This window comes from Struthio camelus, chromosome 2, assembly GCF_040807025.1.
Source record: "Struthio camelus isolate bStrCam1 chromosome 2, bStrCam1.hap1, whole genome shotgun sequence".
Taxonomy (NCBI): domain Eukaryota; kingdom Metazoa; phylum Chordata; class Aves; order Struthioniformes; family Struthionidae; genus Struthio; species Struthio camelus.
The window spans coordinates 49,857,484-49,863,575 of record NC_090943.1 but is presented as its reverse complement, the minus strand read 5'-3'; positions in this window follow the sequence as shown (position 1 = coordinate 49,863,575).

Here is a 6,092-nt window from a genome sequence, read left to right as displayed (position 1 = left end):
ATGGCCAAGAGGATGAACTTGGAATCAAGAGTCAGGCAAACTGGGTTTCTCTTTTTCCTTTGTTGGCCAGTTAGTCTATCCTCTCACTCTCTTTTCAGCTTCCCTCCCCTTTATATCCAACTCTTCCCCTTCTATATTACTTTCCCCTGAAATCAGAATACTTATTTTAAACAACACTTCACATAGTTTAAAATTATCTGCCCCCCAGATACAATAGTAAAGTTAGCAGGACCTCAGATGAAAAACAGTTAAAAAACACCTTGCTATTGGTATGTTCTTGAAGCTGTTTTCTGGGCAGTTATTTGCTCTTTTCTGTGTATTGCTTTTCTTTTCTCTTGGAATGCGGAGGCCGTCTCTAAGCATGAGGAGGACAAGAAGGTGATCAGGAGCAGTCAGCATGGATTCACCAAGTGGAAATCATGTTTAACCAATCTGATAGCCTTCTATGATGGGACAACTGGCTGGATAGATGGGGGTAGAGCAGTGGATGTTGTCTCCCTGGACTTCAGCAAGGCTTTTGACACTGTCTCCCATCACATCCTCATAGGTAAGCTCAGGAGGTGCAGTGGACAGTGAGGTGGATTGAGAACTGGCTGGATGGCAGGGCTCAGAGGGTTGTGGTCAGTGGTGCAGAGTGTAGCTGGAGGTCTGTAGCTAGTGGTGTCCCCCAGGGGTCAGTCCTGGGCCCAGTCTTGTTCAGCTTATTCCTCAGTGACCTGGATGAAGGCACAGAGTGCACCCTCAGCAAGTTTGCTGATGATCCTAAACTGGGGGGAGTGGCTGACACACCAGAAGACTGTGCTGCCATTCAGAGGGACCTGGACGGGCTGGAGAGGTGGGCGGAGAGGAACCTCATGAAGTTCAACAAAGGCAAGTGCAAGGTCCTGCACCTGAGGAGGAATAACCCCATGCAGCAGTACAAGCTGGGGGTTGACCTGCTGGAAAGCAGCTCTGCAGAGAAGGACCTGGGAGTGCTGGTGGACAACAAGTTGAGCATGAGGCAGCAGTGTGCCCTTGTGGCCAGGAGGGCCAATGGTCTCCTGGGGTGCATTAGGCAGAGTGTTGCCAGCAGGTGGAGGGAGGTGATCCTGCCCCTCTGCTCAGCCCTGGGGAGGCCCCACCTGGAGTACTGTGTCCAGTTCTGGGCTCCCCAGTACAAGAGAGACATGCACTCCTGGAGCGAGTCCAGCAGAGGGCTACAAAGATGATGAGGGGACTGGAGCATCTCTCCTGTGAGGGAAGGCTGAGAGAGCTGGGCCTGTTCAGCCTGGAGAAGAGAAGACTGAGGGGGGATCTCATCAATGTGTACAAGTGTCTGAAGGGGGGGTGTCGAGAGGATGAGGCCAGTCTCTTCTCCGTGGTGCCCAGCGATAGGACAAGAGGCAATGGGCACAAACTGAAACACAGGAAGGTCCATCTGAGCGTGAGGAAAAAATTCTTTGCTGTGAGGGTGACAGAGCACTGGACCAGGTTGCCCAGAGAGGATGTGGAGTCTCCTTCGCTGGGGATATTCAAAACCCGCCTGGACGTGATCCTGGGCAATGTGCTCTAGAGGCCCCTGCTTGAGCAGGGAGGTTGGACTAGATGATCTCCAGAGGTCCCTTCCAACCTCAACCATTCTGTGATTCTGTGAAAGCTAGATTATGCACAAAGGCATGACTGCCTTCAAGACTTTCTTATCCTGTAAGTAATCTGTAAGTGTGTTGATTGAACGTATTATGTTTGAAAGTCTCCTGCCTTACCGGTCTTACATGTTAATTCTGATCTGGGATATGGGCAGACTTCCATTTCTACTGTGCTTTTAACAACTATAAACTTAAATACTCTGCAACAATATAATTCTTACCCTTTTTAGGAAAAGTTGCTTCAAAATAAAAAATATGTCCATGTAAATGGACTTGAACAATTGAAATAATCTTTATGCTAATTTGGTTTAATGGCTATGTTATTTTTATTAAGATATGGCATTAAGTGGAATTGGCTTAAATACAATTGCCCATTTTTAGAGCATCTATTTCAGAGGCTTGCCGAAGCACAGCTAGATTGGTTTCGAAGTGTAGTAGCCGGAAAAAACCCATTCTGTAGCGTACACAATGTTTGCTTTAGCTAACTGCCCATGGTGGAGGGCAACCTACACACTTTGAAAGGATGTAAGCGGTGGCAGTTCAGGCAGCTGGAGATGAAACTGCTGCCTGCACTTATGGACCAGGCTGCTCACATGGGGAAAGAGCTCAGGTACTGCTGTTGACCAGTTCTGCAATTCAGCACTTAAACTGATTTGGATTAATCTGCAATCTTTTTATTCAATATTTTTGAGCCAAAAAGGGGAAAGGGAAGAAAAATATTGATTTGGTTAAACAAAACAACACATTTCCTTTAATTTCCAAGTGCTTATGATAAAAAGAAAAGGGCTGGGTCACAGACCTGTGTTGGATCTTCCACTTTCACCCAGTTGTAGGTAGCGTGGATGGTTAGAAGCATTCATTTGTAACACTTGCAGGCTTAACTTGCTTCTGCTGGTGACTGGATAGGAATCTACAGCTTTGGCAAAGGAAGGATTTGAGCTTGTATCTGCCACATCTTGGATGAGTGCCTTAAGCACTGAGTAAAAAGAAGAAACTCCTGCTTACATCACTCCTGAGAAACAAATCAAAGTCATTCAATGTTATTTGACCCATATTTATGAATAATTTTAGGAAAATAACAAGATTTTTCTTCTGCAACCTTATTTATCTATTTATTTGTTTATTTATTCAATCACTCAGCTCTGTAAGTAACCCAAACAGAAAAGGACGAGGGAAAAAGAACAAAATTGTAGTCTGGCCAGGCCAGTGCCACATTGCCCAGGCAGCATTAAATTCCTGTTGTTGCTCATTCCACATCTTGCTGACATTGTTTCTGTGTATGATAGGAAAAATAGTGACCATCATAAAGTACCTGTCACTTAAAATACAGCATTTGTGACTCTCCAGGTATTACATTTGCCTTTGTTAATATATGGCTTGACTGTCTATGCATTGTTTGTGAAAGAAAGGAGTTTCGTTTTCATGCAATCCTGCCATCGAAACATGATGTAAAAGAACCTATAATTTTCTTTCCATTCTAAGTAACTCCAAAGCTGAACTATTATTGCTTGCTTGTTTCTTTTTTTAAGAGAGAGAGAGGGAAAAAAAAGAAAACTGTCTGTGATTTCAAATCTGCAAAAGACTATGGGATAGATTTTTCAAAAGGTGTCTGCTGGTGCAGTAGCAGAAAACCTGCAGTGGTTTACTAATATTATCTACTTATCTATTTGTTTACATTCCCAATATATATTCACACAACAAGATCTGGGCCTGATGTTTCAGCCTTAACAACACCGATGTTTATTTTTCCTTGGAGTGAGCAAGATATACAGAAAATACTCCTTTCTGTGTTCCTGAAGTAAATATTCTAAAGAATGAAAAGCAGTGAAAAAAATGTTTGTGTGATGGGAGTTCTTTTGAAGAGAGATAAGGGTAATAAAATAATTTGGAAACACATTTGAAATTAATTTTACTACAGCAAATATCAAGCCCCCAAGGTGTGTTCACTGGGGCACGTAGCAGGGAAGAAATATGGTCTGATAACATGATGGAAAAGAGGGACTTTCTATTGGAATTCTCTGAGTAGTGGGCTGAGCTATGTTGCACATGCATAGCTGAAGTGAAGAGCTGGGGCCAAGCTCCTGTTCTGTGATCCTCCATATCAGAGGAAGCTGTGGGGCAGAAGAAGGGTCTTCATGTGGTTCTGAAAAACCTTGAGACACTGATTCGGGTGAGGAACAAGGAGAAGGACTGGGAATTGGGGGCTAAGGAAAAGCATGTGGGTCTTGCATTCTGTGTGTGAGCCTTCTCAGGTCTAGGAAACCAGCAGAAACCCCTGCCTTTGATGGGGGAAGAGAGAGAGGCTAGCTTTACAGCTCTTGAACTTCCAGCTGCAAATATCTGGCAAACAAAACATTAGAAGCAACTCAAGTTGGCATAAGTTCAGAAATAGGAGAAATAGGTTCAGAATAGAAGAGAAGATACGTAGAAGTCTGCTTTCTGCAGCCAAGGCTGTAAGTCTTCTTAGTAGTCTAATGCTGATAAAAATGTAGTATTACATTTTTATCTTTATTTGCTTTCTTTTAGCAATTTTTTCATTCCTTCTTGTTAAAGGAGGTGTGACTGATAAGCTGTGTGATATTGAGATAAATCGTTTGAAGAGCTTATACTAATTCTCCTGTGAGGGCCGAAAGATCTGGGAGTGCCTTCTGTTGATGGCCATTGCGGCCATTAAGGTAATATTGGAAAAAATAAGCTTGTGGAAGGACAAAGCCCATCTTTGCATTAGGAAGAAACTAGACCTGGCTATCTTATGCTGTGAGGAAACATTTTTTCCCTTTGTGGGATTGGACTGCTGTCGTAAAAGAGCTTGCATTTTTTCACTAGAGGGAATCATTTACTTTTACCTACATTTTCATCCTCTTTGTTGTGAAACCTAACTACTACAGCTGTTCTTGCTGAACTGCGTTTAACTCCTTGCTGGCATTGGAAGCAAAGGAATTGTTGTTTGGGCCCTGCTGAGAAGAGAAAGAGCCTTTGCAATGAGAATTCTGAAACCTAGATTCTTGCTGGAGGGGAAAGGGGCCTTTTTATTTTTTGAGTTCTTCTGTAACTTATGGGGTAGCAGCTACCTGCTTATGCTGTAGTTCTAAAAAGGAATATACAATTCATAGGCTGAGCCTCCTTTTTCAAAGACCAACACAGGGAAGGGAGGCTAGAATATCAAAAGTTTCTGCGTCTCATCGTTTACTCTGGTTCTCTTCAAAATGACCTGCAGGCAACAAGACTGTTAACAAAACTCCTTCTGAAAAAGCAGCTTACCCGCTATGACAAAATAAAAAATAAAAAAGCCTAATTCTTCATACAAAGAAATATCCACTCTTTCCAGAAGTTAGTTGCATCTGATTGTTCTGATCCAGCCTTTGGAGTAACAGCAGGAGTTGTTTTCGCAATAGAAGTATTAGAAAACATAACTAGCCAAGGATTGCTCAGTATATTCTGCATGTTTTAACTAGCTTGTAACTTTGTGGAGTTTTTTGTTTGTGATGTCAGCGGGATGATCTTTGTTGTTGTTAATGTCAAGAATGGCATGCTTGACAGACTTTTCTGAAGCACAGACTTTACTATATATGATCAGATCAGAGCATTTGATCAAGGTAACATAAAGAAGGTATTTGAAACAATGTTTGAAACCACAAATGATTTTTCTTTCAAAATTGACACTGAACCTTGCTGTCTTTTTGGGAAGAGGTGGAATGGCTTAACCTCCAAAAGCCTTGTCAGGTGAGCCAATTGCCGGCAAGGCCTTTACGGTAGCCAGACTGGCTGACTGTAGACTTCTTTGAGGTTTGGCTCCACAGTACATTTGTCCATAATTCTCACCTTGCTTCTGTATGAAGGTGGGATATTTGTGTATGTATGTGAAAGAAAGAAAAAAAAAGAAAAATGTCCCTAAGTAAACAACCACTACCCTCATTTTTGTAGTTTCTGGGATCTATTTGTGCAAAACATTTCATTGTTTCTTGAATAAAGTAAAGTAGGAGGACAGTGGAGTCCACAGACTCCTTCTGTGGACATAAAATTGCTTCCCTCAGCAATTCCAGAAGTTCTCATCTCATTCTTAAGATGGGTGCAATGCTCTCTCAGATATATTTCCCAATTTTGCTGTAAATTAAAGCTACAACCCTTGAAAAAACTAGAAACAAAATTATGTTCTTGAACTTTGAAGTTCTTGACTTTCAAAGTCATGTTGAAATGAGTAGATCCTGAAAAATTATTCTGGTTTGATACTGCACTTGTGTTTCACTATTTGGTAAAACAAAGATGACATTCACAAGGGATAAGTCACCACTTGCTATAGTTTTAGTCTGTTGTACTGAGAAATGTTTTCTTCTGATAGAGATCAGGACGCTGTTGGTCATGCTGATGGAAGTTGATGAGAAAACTTAGACGGATTGCAGTCATGTCACAGTGTGGGAGGAATTGTTTCATAAAGCTAATCACCCTGAAGGTCTTGGAGGGAATACC